At 38.8% G+C, this 12269-nt stretch overlaps 1 protein-coding gene across 1 annotated transcript in view; it reads left to right on the forward strand.

The window, feature by feature from the left end:
- The window catches only part of RAD54B (RAD54 homolog B), a 119858-nt gene that overhangs the window by 28423 nt on the left and 79166 nt on the right, over window positions 1–12269 (forward strand). The window lies entirely within an intron of this gene.

Raw genomic sequence — 12269 nt, forward strand, 5'->3', positions numbered from 1 at the left:
GTTGTCATATTCATTATTTAAATGGTTCTCCTACTTCTGCTTACTTCCCTTTGTATCAATTTAAATAAGTCTTTTCATGCTTATCCAAATTCATGTTTATTATTTCTGATAACATAATAATATTATATTACATTCTTGTATTACATTGTTGAGCAATTCCCAGTTGATGAATTTCCACTTTGTTTCTAGTTCTTTGCTACCACAAGAAATGATGCTATATTTTGGGGTATATCGGGCTTTGGGGAGGCAATTTTTCAACAGAGGGTATTTCAGTAATAAATCATCAATATCACCTTCATCTAATCTGCATGCTAATGATTTTCAGGGTTAGTGTTGTGCATAAGGGGAAGCTAGGTGGCACAGTGAGTAGAATGCTGGGCCTGGAGTCAGGAAGACTCATCTTCTTAAATTCAAATCTGGCCTCAGACAATTACTAGCTGTGTGACCCTGGACAAGTCAGTTAACCCTGTTTGCCTCATTTTCCTCATCTGGAAAATGAACTGGAGAAGGCAATAGCATACCACTGCAATCTAAAAAAACCCCAAATGGGGTCATGGAGAATTAAACTTGACTGAAATGACTGAATAACAGCAACAGCAGCAACATTGTGCATAATCCAAAGTTCCACAAGAAAAGGTTCCTGATCTCAAGTTGCTTACAGTCAAATAAATGAGATAAGAATGTACACAAAATACCTTTAAAGCCATTATTGATTGTTATAGCAGAACAAATCTAAGTGTGATATATAAGGATGCAAATAAGGTACAGTTAATTCTGATTGAAGTGGTCAGGAAGGGCATCCTAATAAAGGTGACCTTTCATTAAAAAATTTTTTTGAGCTCCCAGATAAAATCAGTTTTTCCATATACATAGCAAAACAGAAAAAGAGGATCGCACTTGAAACTACAAATTAGAGGTGAAATTTGAAAGAAGATACCTGTTTTTTTAAGGAGATTTCATATTGTTTTAATGTTACTTCAATTATCTTGAATAATTTATCATGTAATTAATAGGTTAAATAGGATAAAATTGTATCTTAATAAATAGGACTTTCATTTATTAAGAAGAATACGCTGGATATTAAAATTTTGAATTAAAATTGAGACATGATAATATAAAATTCATACAAGTTTTTATAGTTTTTATGAACGAAAACTTAGATATTTCAGACTGGGTAGCATATTCTTTTGAAAAACCAAGAAAACCTCTTTTCTAATGAATAGAACTGTTATTAATATGCAAAGCTTTCTTGTGAATTCTGATTATATTATGGAACTAAGAAATCCTAGCTATTTAAAGAAAATTTAGCATCAAAGATTGAGACCATTGAAAATAATTTAAATTTTTCCACCATCTAGCTATTGAAGGAAAACCATGCTTAGTGAGTGCAAATGAAGGACAGTATAAAACATAATTGTGTAGTTTCTTAGTTTATCATGAGTAGTCTAAGATCTTATTTTGCATTTTGAATATTTATGTGCATATAAATCCTAGCCCTTGGTTAGTAGCAAAAGAATGGCCATAAGGATTGGATAGAGTAGGTCAGTGAAGCCTAAAAGTGAAGAAAGAGTGTATACTGGAGGTTTTGAAGTATTAAATGCAATTGGGAACTTGAGAAGGATAAGCATTTACATTCATATCTCTGGAGAGCAGTTTCACTTGAGGGACTGAAAACCAAATTGCAATGAGTTGAAAATGAGAGAAAAGGAAGTGGAGGCAGTAAGTGTAGACAGATTTTATATGTAAATGCTAACTTTTTAAATATTTTTCTCAGACATGTTTATAGGTATCAGGAAATGCATAGATGGGGAGAGACTGAGGATAAGAAAAAGGGGGAGACAGAGAGGAAGGGAGAGTATGATTGTAGGAGCTATCCACTGTAGGAGATAAGTTCAAGAATCCATACAGAGGGTTTGGCTTTGGATCAGACTACCTCTTCATCAGAGACTGGAGCAAATGAGGACCCTCTAGTGTTATTATTCCATGCCTTAACTTCTTTTGAATCCTTGAGTGAGTTCATTTGTCAGTGGTTCTCAAAGTCTAGTTTGGGGATCTCTGGGGTCCCTGAGCCTCTTTTTTCGAGTCCTAGATATCATAATTGTTTTCACAATAATACTAGGAAATTTTAATTTTGAATATGGTAAATATCAATCTATATAACTGTTTAGGTTTGGGGTTGAGGGGTGCTCAAGACCCCAAAACACTGACATGCTGGGTCCTGCTGAATGAATTCAACTCAAGCCTTCTCAGCCAAAGAAAAACAAAGTTTATTAAAGATTCGCCATGTTGGGTAGACTCTTAGGGAGCCTGAGCATTTGTGATGCTAATGCCCGTGGGCCAGATTAATCTGAGCAGAGCTGGATTGAATCTGACTGCCTTCTTGGAGGCAAGATGGGGTTTATATACAGAAAGATTGTGGGAGGGATCTAGGCTGGTCCACTAGTCTTGGGTGATGGGGTGACTAGGGTGAGGTCAGACTCCAGAGTGGGAAATCGCTGAAGGCTATGGCTACTTGGAGATGAACTGACAATAGAGGGCTAAGTTAAGAGCTAGGGTATAGATATTTTGATAGGATTAAGGGTGGGAACTGGCCAGAAGGTATCCTGAGGTGACTAGACAATAGAAGGCTAGGCTAGGCTATTTGGGCATGAAAAGCCAGATCAAGTGGGAAGATTCAGGGAGAGTTCAAAGGGGTTCCCAGAGACTGTACCCTATCTGGTTCAAGGGGGTTCCCAGAGGCCATACCCTGATCAGCTATGTCATTTGATGGAGGGAATTCCCTGGTGGTAGACTATGTGACCAACTGTAATTAAACCAACTGTATTTTTTTGTTTTTGGCAAGTTAGGCAGTTTACTACTAAAGAGACATGAAGGCATGTGAGTCCCCAACCCTTCAGTTTCATAGCCTTTCATTATCTAGGCTCAAATCTGTACCTAGCCCAGCCCTCTATTGTCCAGCTGCTTCCCACCCTGGATCCCATCAAAATCCCATTCTCTTGTTTCTTGGAGTCTTAACCTCTAGTCACCCCAGTCCCATCAAGATTCTCCTTAGACTCCTCCTGTAGTCACCCCAGACTACTTGACCACCCCTCAATCCCTCCCACAATCTTTCTGTATATAAATTTCATCTTGCTTCCATGAAGGTTCTCAGATTCAATGTAGCTCAGTAGATTGAATCTGGCCCACTTGTGAAAACAAGCATCACAAATAGTGAGATTTCTTAAGACTACCCATTATGGCGAATCTTTAGTAAACTTTGTTTTTCCTTGGCTTTGAAGGCTTGAGTTGAATTCTTTGAGCAGGACCCAGCATGTCGGTATTTTGGGGTCTTGAGCACCCCTAAAAACATATGGTTCCCTACCTCATCGTTTTCTTTAACCTCATCATAGCCTCCTTGATCCTTTTGATGGGGTTAAAGAAAATGATGAGAGACTGTACCCCATCAGGGTCAAGGGGTTTCCCAGAGACTGTACCCCCATCACTTTGATCTGGACTCTGACTTGCAATCCTTGCAATCCTTTGGATGTTAATAATTGGTGGTTTTCTTAACTTAGAGTAGACCTATTTGTTATGGTGGCTGGGTTCCAGTCATGTTTAGATCATATTGAGATGGTCAGCTAGGTAGCATTAGACAACCAGCACTGGGGTGCCATTTAGTTTACAGAATCTCTCTGATGCTGACAGGGAACCAGGAGGTCAATCAGGCTACTGCTAGAGGCAGCACTTCATGTAAAAACAATATAAAGAACAAATTCAGTCAGTCAATAAGTATTTGTTAGTCATCTACCATGTATTAGGCATTCTTTGGGGCATTTCAAATTAAAATTCAAAGACAATAAAGCAGCCTTTACTTTCTAGGAATGTAAACTTTAATAGGAGAGTATATATAAATTATACAGCATAAATTTAAAGAATAAATTAAAAAGTTAAATACTACATACTTTGAAAGGGAGAGTGACAGCAGTTGAGGGGATTAGGAAAGATTTAATGTAGGTGTTGTTTGAGCTGTGTCTTAAAGGAAAAGAAGGATTCTTTGAGGTGGAGATGAAGAGAATAAATTCTGGGTATGGGAAATAGTATGATGATTAAAAAAGTTTGGGAGACATAAATTCTGGGTAATTTAGTCATTTTATTAATAAGGCCAGCACATTTATTAGTAAAAAGATGGTCATCTGGCTGTTTCTCTTAGACCAAAGACTTCTCATGGTGGTGGGTTCACAGTTTATACATACCCTTTGAAGAGTAGGTGTTCCTGAAGGGTAGCAATCAACTCTGATTGGTTAACAGTTGATGAGAAAATGAACATTACAGTGACAGCCTGGGCTAGATTACAGTGAGGGTCTTGGGGTATGTGACTTGGATCACCCAAAGCTTGGTCACAGAGACTTAACAAGTTTCCATATCACCTGTCTGAGAAAAGGGAGAATCAACATTTCCCCAACACCTGTCTGAGCAAACACAATAAGCAGGAATGCACGCATTGACCCAAACTTAGAATTTCTTTTACTATCTGATTAGATCTTGCCTGGGTAAATCTCTGCCTAGGATTTCCCACTGCTTGATTTCTGGATGAGGAAAGAGAAAAGGGGAAAAACCTTGGTCCTGATATAATAATTAATTATTAAATACAAGAAAGAAATACTCATTTCTCACACAGCCAAATGGGAGTTGGAGGTAGAGTGTTCTTACTGATGAACAAAAAAAACAAAAAGGCCAATTTGGCTGGATCTTAAAGTGTGAAGTAGAAGCAACATCCAGTGAGATTGGAAATGACAGATTGGGGCAAGATTGTGAAAGGGTTTAAAAACTAAAGAGAGGAATTTATATGTGATGTTAGAGGCAATTGGAAGCCCTTGGAGCATATTTATTAGGGGAATAGCATAGTCAGATCTGTGCTTAAGGAAAACCATTGGCAAACATTGTGGAGGATGGACTGCAATGGTTGAGGCACTTGAGGTTGGGAGACTAGTTAGGTCACAGAAGCTCCCAATGTAGGCAGTGCTGCCCCTTGAGGGGCACTGGAACCATGGCGGGGGGGGGCAGGAGTAGCCTCTGGTGCAATTGGGGGGGCATTGAATAAAAATAATGGGGTGGTGGAAGCATAAGGAAAGAAGATAAGAAATTTTGAAAAACATTCATTCATGTTTCATCTGTTGTGTAACAGTCATAGTGATTATGTTTCTTTTCCAAATAAACACACAAAATGCAAGTTACAACTGATCAGTGGTAAAGTCCACTGACAGGTCTTAACAAACAAGTGTTGGCAGGCCACTGTGTTGCACATTATCAGGAAGTTCAGCATGCATTAGCAGGAATATGCGTGTGTGTGTGTGTGTGTGTGTAATGACTTGTTTATAATACAATATTATATGCTTACATGATGCAATATTGCATCATCAAAATTTAAATGCAGGAAAAACCCCACAAATTTACAGTAAATTATTAAATTAAGATGTCATTTTAAAAATATTTTGTATTCTTGATATGATGTAAATTTAAAAAAAAAAAACCGTTAAAGGGTTAAAGAAAGTAGATTTCCTGGCTGGGCACTGACTAATATATTTTTTTTTTGAAAAGAGAGCAGTAGGCCAAATAAGTTTGGGAACTTGTGAATTAGGAGATGAGGACCTGAACTAAGGTGGTAGCTGGGTGAGTAGAGAGTAGGGAATCTGATAGGAGGGGTGTTGTATAGTTAAAAAATGAAAATGTTGACAATTGATTACATATCTGGGTTAGGGGAAGTAAAGATGAAAAGTTGAGGATAACTTAAAGGATGTGAACCGAGAAGACTAGAAAGATTTTGGTACCTTTGACAGAAATAGGGGGATTAGGAAGAAGAGTGGTTTTGAGGAAAGATAATGAATTTTGTTTTGGATGTGTTGAGATTTTGATGTCTCTGGTGCATTCATTTTGAAATGTCCAATTAGCATTTTGTGGTGTGGGATTGAAGCTCAGGGTAGGTACTGGGACTGGATGTGTATGTATGTATTTATCTATCTGAAGAGGTCAGGGAACTATATGTTTTTAGGGGTGCTCGAGACCCCAAAATACCAACATGCCGGGTCCTACTTGAAAGAATTTGACTCAAGCCTTCTCACAGCTGAAGAGAAACAAAGTTTATTACAGATTCGCCATATTGGGTTGTCTTAAGAAATCTCACCCTTTGTGATGCCCATTTTCACAAGAGGGCCAGATTCCATCTGAGGTAGATGGAATCTGATCACCTTCATGGAGGCAAGATGAAACTTGTATACTCAAAGACTGTGGGAGGGATTTAGGGTGGTCCTGGGGTGATGGGAGGAGGGGCATAGGGAGGGTCTTGAGGAGGAGTCTAAGGAGGAGCTTGATGGGACTGGGATGAGGTCAGACTCCAGGAACCAAGAGAATGGATTAAGGGTGGGAAGTAGCTGAAGGCTACCTGGAGATAACAGACCATGTAGAGCTAGGCTAGTTTAAGGGTAACAGATTTAGGCATAGACACTTTGATAGGATCAAGGGTGGAAACTAGTCAGACAAAGGAGGGCTAGACTAGGTTATAGTAACCTAGCCTAGAGATTTGGGCCTAGCAACAATGAAAGGCTTATGGCTTCAGGCGAAGTCTCATCTAGTGGGAAGATTCAAGGGGAGTTCAAGGGGGCTCCCACAGTCTAAACCTCATCATATCTATCTATCTATGAGTCATCTGCATAGAAATCATAATTTAAACCCATGGGAGCTGATGAGATTATGGAGAATGTGTAGCAGGAGTTGAAAAAAGGGCCTAGAGCAATTCCTTGGTGAGCTCCTACAATTGGGGGTATAATATGGATAATAAGAAGCAGAAATTAGATAGGCAGGAGAACTAGGGAAGAATAGTGCCATGAATACCAAGAGAGGAGAGAATAATAGGACTAGAGTAGTCAGTAATGTTAAATGTATCACTTAGGTCCAAAAGAATGAAGACTGAAAAAACATATTCAGCAATTAAAAGTTCATTGGTAACTTTGGAGACAGTAGTTTCAGATTAGTTATAAACTTGGAAGCCAGACTGAAGAAAATTAAGAAGAGAGTGGGAGAAAAAGAAGTGGAAGTAGTAAAGTCTTAATTCAATCTGAAAGGTTTTATCCCCTCTCTTCCTTAGGAAAGGAGGGGAGTTACTCTTTGCTCATGAAAAGCTAGTCCAATCACTGACACACCTTTGGAGGTGTTGCAAATATGTTCCAAATGGTCCATGGGTAGTGAGATTGAAAGGGTCGGGCAGGATACAGGCTACCTAGATGAAAATTAAGTTTAAACTAGCTAGATACTAGGTTAAGTTTGAATTTAAACTATCTAAATAAATGTTGGTTAAATCAACTAAATTTCATATCTGTTTATATTTTATGTCTAGACTTTAGACAGTTGTGATCCCTGCCTCCTCCCAAGAATTACCTTGTATTTACTTTATATATAACTTATTTTTTTCATATTGTTTCTCCTGATAAAAATGTATGCTTCCTGAGGGCAGGGAATATTTTATTTTAAATTGTTGAATCTTCATTGCATAGGCTAAACAGAATGTCAAGTTTGTCTCTACTATGTACCTTCAAGAAAGGTAGCATGGCACAGAGGTGAGCCCAGCCTATGACACATGCTCATGGTTTATGAGATTCTGGGAAGCTCACAAACCTCCTAGTGCTTTCCGCCAATGGCTTCAGAATTCAAGATTGTATAACTAAAAATAAATGCCTCCAGGCCAAGTATTGGAAAGTATATGGAAAAACACTAAGGATTTGAGGGGAGTTGATATAGAAGGAGTCATCAATAGAAAGTTGTTTAAAGATACATAGCGATAGAAATAACTAATCATTTGGTCAGTAAGCACTTAAGAATTTTGTTCCAGGTATCATGCTCAGGACTAGACCTGTGTTATCATTGGCATAGGGAACTGCCAAGTAAGGAAACTCTCAGAACTCCCTCTCCCAGTGCAAATGGGCTCCTTCTTAGGAATTTACAGTCTTAGTCTGCCTAGGGTAGAAATTGGCCCATTATTGCAAATCTCCCAAGTGCAGCCCAGACCAGATTAAAATGTAATTGGGAAATGTTTAACAAAATAAATAAAAATACAATACAATATAGGTCACAATGTCAGATAATTCATTTCTCATCTGCCTGCACTATTTTGGGACTTCTGATTGATTTCTTCACCATGCCCTAGGGACACTCATTATTGGGATAACCTGATCATCCAGTAAGATCTTCTCAGTTTTGGTCAACAACAACAACCACCACCATATCGACTTTGGTACAGCACCTCCATTACTACCCTTTTTGATTGGAGAATGGGGTCATGAACTCTAGACCTCCATTGAAGGAGAGAGCTGAGCTCTGCTCCAACAGCTCCTTATTTCTCACCTGGGACTTCTCAGTCTGACTTCTCTACCTGTCTCTATTGTAAGCTCCTTGAGGGCAGGGACTGTCTTTTTTCAATATTTGTACCCCAGGGTTTAGCACTGTGCCTTGCCCAAAATTTATGCTTAATGTGGTTTTCTAAGTCAGTATTTGGCCTCAAAGTACAAAGGAGAGACAAATTTGGCATTCTGTTTAACCTAGGCATTGAAGATTCAACAATTTAAAATAAAACATACCCTGCCTTGAGGAAGCATACATTTTTATTGGGAGAAACAATATGAAAACAAGTTATATATAAAGTAAATACAAGGTAAATCTTGGGTGGAGGCAGGGATTAGGCGACTACGCTTTATGCAGGAGGGTTCTTTTGGTGTTGTTAGGCCAAAATTAGCACCAGAAACAGAGAATCCATACTCAGAGGCTGCATTGAGTGCATAATCATCTTTGAAGAAAAAAATCATGCCCCACCTCTTTCTCCACTATTCTCTAGACTTTTCGAATTAAATGATTTACAGTCAAGTGAGATAGCTGACCTTGATGCTCCTTTCGTCTTAGTTGAAGGCTTCTGTGCTAAAAAAAGCATGGGAGCAAGCACATGGTCTTTCTTCACTCAATTGGTGGCTGGGAAAATATAAGAGCATCAACCATTATTTTGGCCATTGTTTTATTTTGGCCTAATAATTAACACCAAGAAAACAGATGTTCTCCACCAGCTAGCACCACACCATCTATATGTAGAACCCTCAGTTGACAGCAAATAGAGAAAATTTGAATGCAGTGGATAAGTTCACTTACTTTGGCAGTATAGATGATGAGGTTGACGTACACACTGCCATAGCTAGCTAAATGTTCGGGAGGCTCTGAAGGAAAGTGTAGGACAGAAGTGGTGTTAGACTGCCTACTAGCCTTAAGGTCTATAGAGCTATTGTGCTGACCTCATTGTTGTATACCTGTGAAACCTGGACAGTCTACCAGCACCATACCAGGAAACTGAATGGCTTCCATTTGAACTGTCTTAGGAAGATCACCTGGCAAGATAAGGTACCAGACACAAGTTCTTTCTTGAGCTAAATATTCAAACTCTGCTTCAGAAAGTGTAATTCCAGTGGGTTTGATGAGGGTACAGTCTCTGGGAACCCCCTTGAACTCTCCTTGAATCTTCTCATTTGATCTGACTTCCCCCTAAGGCCATAAGGCCATCTAGGCCCAAATCTCTACCTAGCCTAGCCATCTATTGTCCAGCTGCTTCCCACCCTTGATCCTGATCAAAATATCTATACCCTAGCTTCCCCTAGCCTTCTGTTGTCTTTCATATCTGGGTAGCCTTCAACCATTTCCCACCCTGGAGTCTGACCTCACTCCAGTCACCCCAGTCCACTCTAAACCCCTCCTCTAGTCATCCCAGAGTACTCAAGACCATCCCTCAATCCCTCCCACAATCTTTCTGTATATAAGTCTCATCTTGCCTCTATGAAGGCGCTCACTCAATCTAGCTCAGCTCAGATTGATTTGGCCCGCTGGCATTAGCGTCACAAATGCTCAGGCTCCTTAAGAGTCTACCCAATATGGCAAATCCTTAATAAACTTTTTCCTTTGCTGAGAAGGCTTGAGTTGAATTCATTCGGTAGGACCCGGCATGTTAGTGTTTTGGGATCTCGAGCACCCCTCAACCCCAAACCTCATCAACATAAAAAGAATAAATCTATAAATATTACCCCTCTTCCCCCAGCAATCTAGTCTTAGCTCAATTCTTGCCTAGCATTGGTTCCACCATATTCATATGCCACGAGTATCTGGACAAGTTCTCATCTCAACTACTTGACTCTGAAAGATCACTCCTTTCTTTCTCCTAAGGACATTGATGCTGGACTGGCTGCAAAATGCTGCATGGACTCAGATTCCCAGATTCCTGCAGCTTACTCTCTTGACTTTTAAAAACACTCAAGATTGGAGGCTCCATTCCCTTCAGCTATAACAGGAAAAGATCAAACACGGACCACGGACCAAGGTCCTTTCTTTCACAGGGCCACATAAAAGAAGGAGAGAAGGCCCCAATAATCATACACCAAAGCACACATAAAGTAACAATGACAAAGGACCTAGACAGAGGGCGACTTAGCTTTTGAAAACGTCCTCCTTGTGCCTACTCAGCCAGTTGAAAAAGGCTTCTCTTAACCATGTGGTTAGCAGACCAGAACCAGTTTACAGAATATCTAAGTCTTCTTAAAGTCAAATGATTCTCATTCCTTTCAAGGTATTTCCATTATACAACATCACAGATCTCCCAGTTCAGGCCCTTCAGCTTCTCTACATGGATAGAAGCCTTCCCATGTACTCTGCACACCTCTAACATTGACTTTTACCATTAAAACAGTAGATATATGTAGTAGGAGATAAATGTAAAACAGAATTGTTATTTGTTTCTGTTGAGTGGTAGGCCTGGGCAATGATCCATTTGTCCACTCAATGTATAAAAAGCTACTGTAACTTTTTGAAAAGTACTTCTTTATTTAAAATACCTATCACTAACTTCATTCACATACTAGTACCTCCTACTGAAATCCACTTAGCTACATAAGGCCTAGTTTAATCTATTCCCTGAAACCACTTATATCATTTTGCTTTCCTCCCTGAATGAAAATGTTTCTTTTTGTTGCATTTAAATACTCCTTTCTCAACCCTTTCTAGAGGGAGCTTGTAAATGCAGTTGATGTAGAATTCCTAAAACAATTCTTTATATTGCATCTTGCATCTTGCAAGTTACTTTACTGCTCTCACCCTTTCTCCTTACATTCACATTAAAACAGTAAGTTCCCTGATCTCTGCTTCCTAGAATGTCCAAGAAGTTGAAATTCTCTGAAATTCATGAAGGAACTTTTGTAGTATTTATTATTCAAGGAAGATAAGACTATAAATTATTATTTCCTTAGCTCTTTATTCTCTGGTTTGCCACTTTTTCCTTTATGTAGAGACTTAAATATAAGTGTTTTTTTTAATCAGACTGCCTTGTAGAATAACTTGCTGCAGCATATTATCTTTCTTTCCTCTCCCTTTCTTAGAATGTAAGCTCCTTGAGGGCGGGGAACGTTTTACCTTTACCGTTGTATCCCTAGTATCTAGCCCAATAGAAGACATTTAATAAATGCTTGTCAATATATTGAGACTAATATGATAATAGATGCCGTGAGTTGCTTCTCTATTTGTGTATAATTCTCAAAAGAATTAGTAAGACCAGTTGGGAAATTATGACAGTTGTAGTTAATAGGCCTAGATGTATTACAGTTCATTTATGTATATGGAAATCTCTATAATCCTAGAATTTAATGACTGTGCTTTGTTCAAACTGGGATTCAAATGGACAAAACAGTGTGACAAACTGATGCTAGTGCTGTTTGCTTTTGTGGTCTAAAGTGTGTGTGTGTGTGTGTGTTTACTTGTGCATGCACAGTTAAACTAATATCTATTTCTGTTATACTAAATGCATTTTTTATTGCTTGCAGTCTTAAACCTTGATTTTGCTAGGTCTCAGTGAATGGTGATTTTACATATGATACAGTATATTAGCATATATTTAAGAGTTTCATTGTAGTAAGAATAATTTATTCCTTAAACAGAAGGAAATCTTACTTACCACCTTCAAGTTTTAGATTATATTTCCAACCAAACCTTTTACATTTTAAGAAAAACTGTACCAGGGGACAAGGTAGACTGGAAAATGGAGGGGAAGCTTAGCTTTACTGTGGAGTCTGACTCTGGGTGTAACCTAACTAGCTAGAGGATATGCAATTCATGATTGACAGCGGGACTAGCATTATGCAAATACTGTAAGAGAGAACAGCAGCTCAGGAACAGTGATCAGGGGCTCTGTTAGGGATCTTTCTACACACGCCACTCTTTAG

The sequence above is a fragment of the Trichosurus vulpecula genome, chromosome 1 (genome assembly GCF_011100635.1).
Source record: "Trichosurus vulpecula isolate mTriVul1 chromosome 1, mTriVul1.pri, whole genome shotgun sequence".
NCBI classification, from domain to species: domain Eukaryota; kingdom Metazoa; phylum Chordata; class Mammalia; order Diprotodontia; family Phalangeridae; genus Trichosurus; species Trichosurus vulpecula.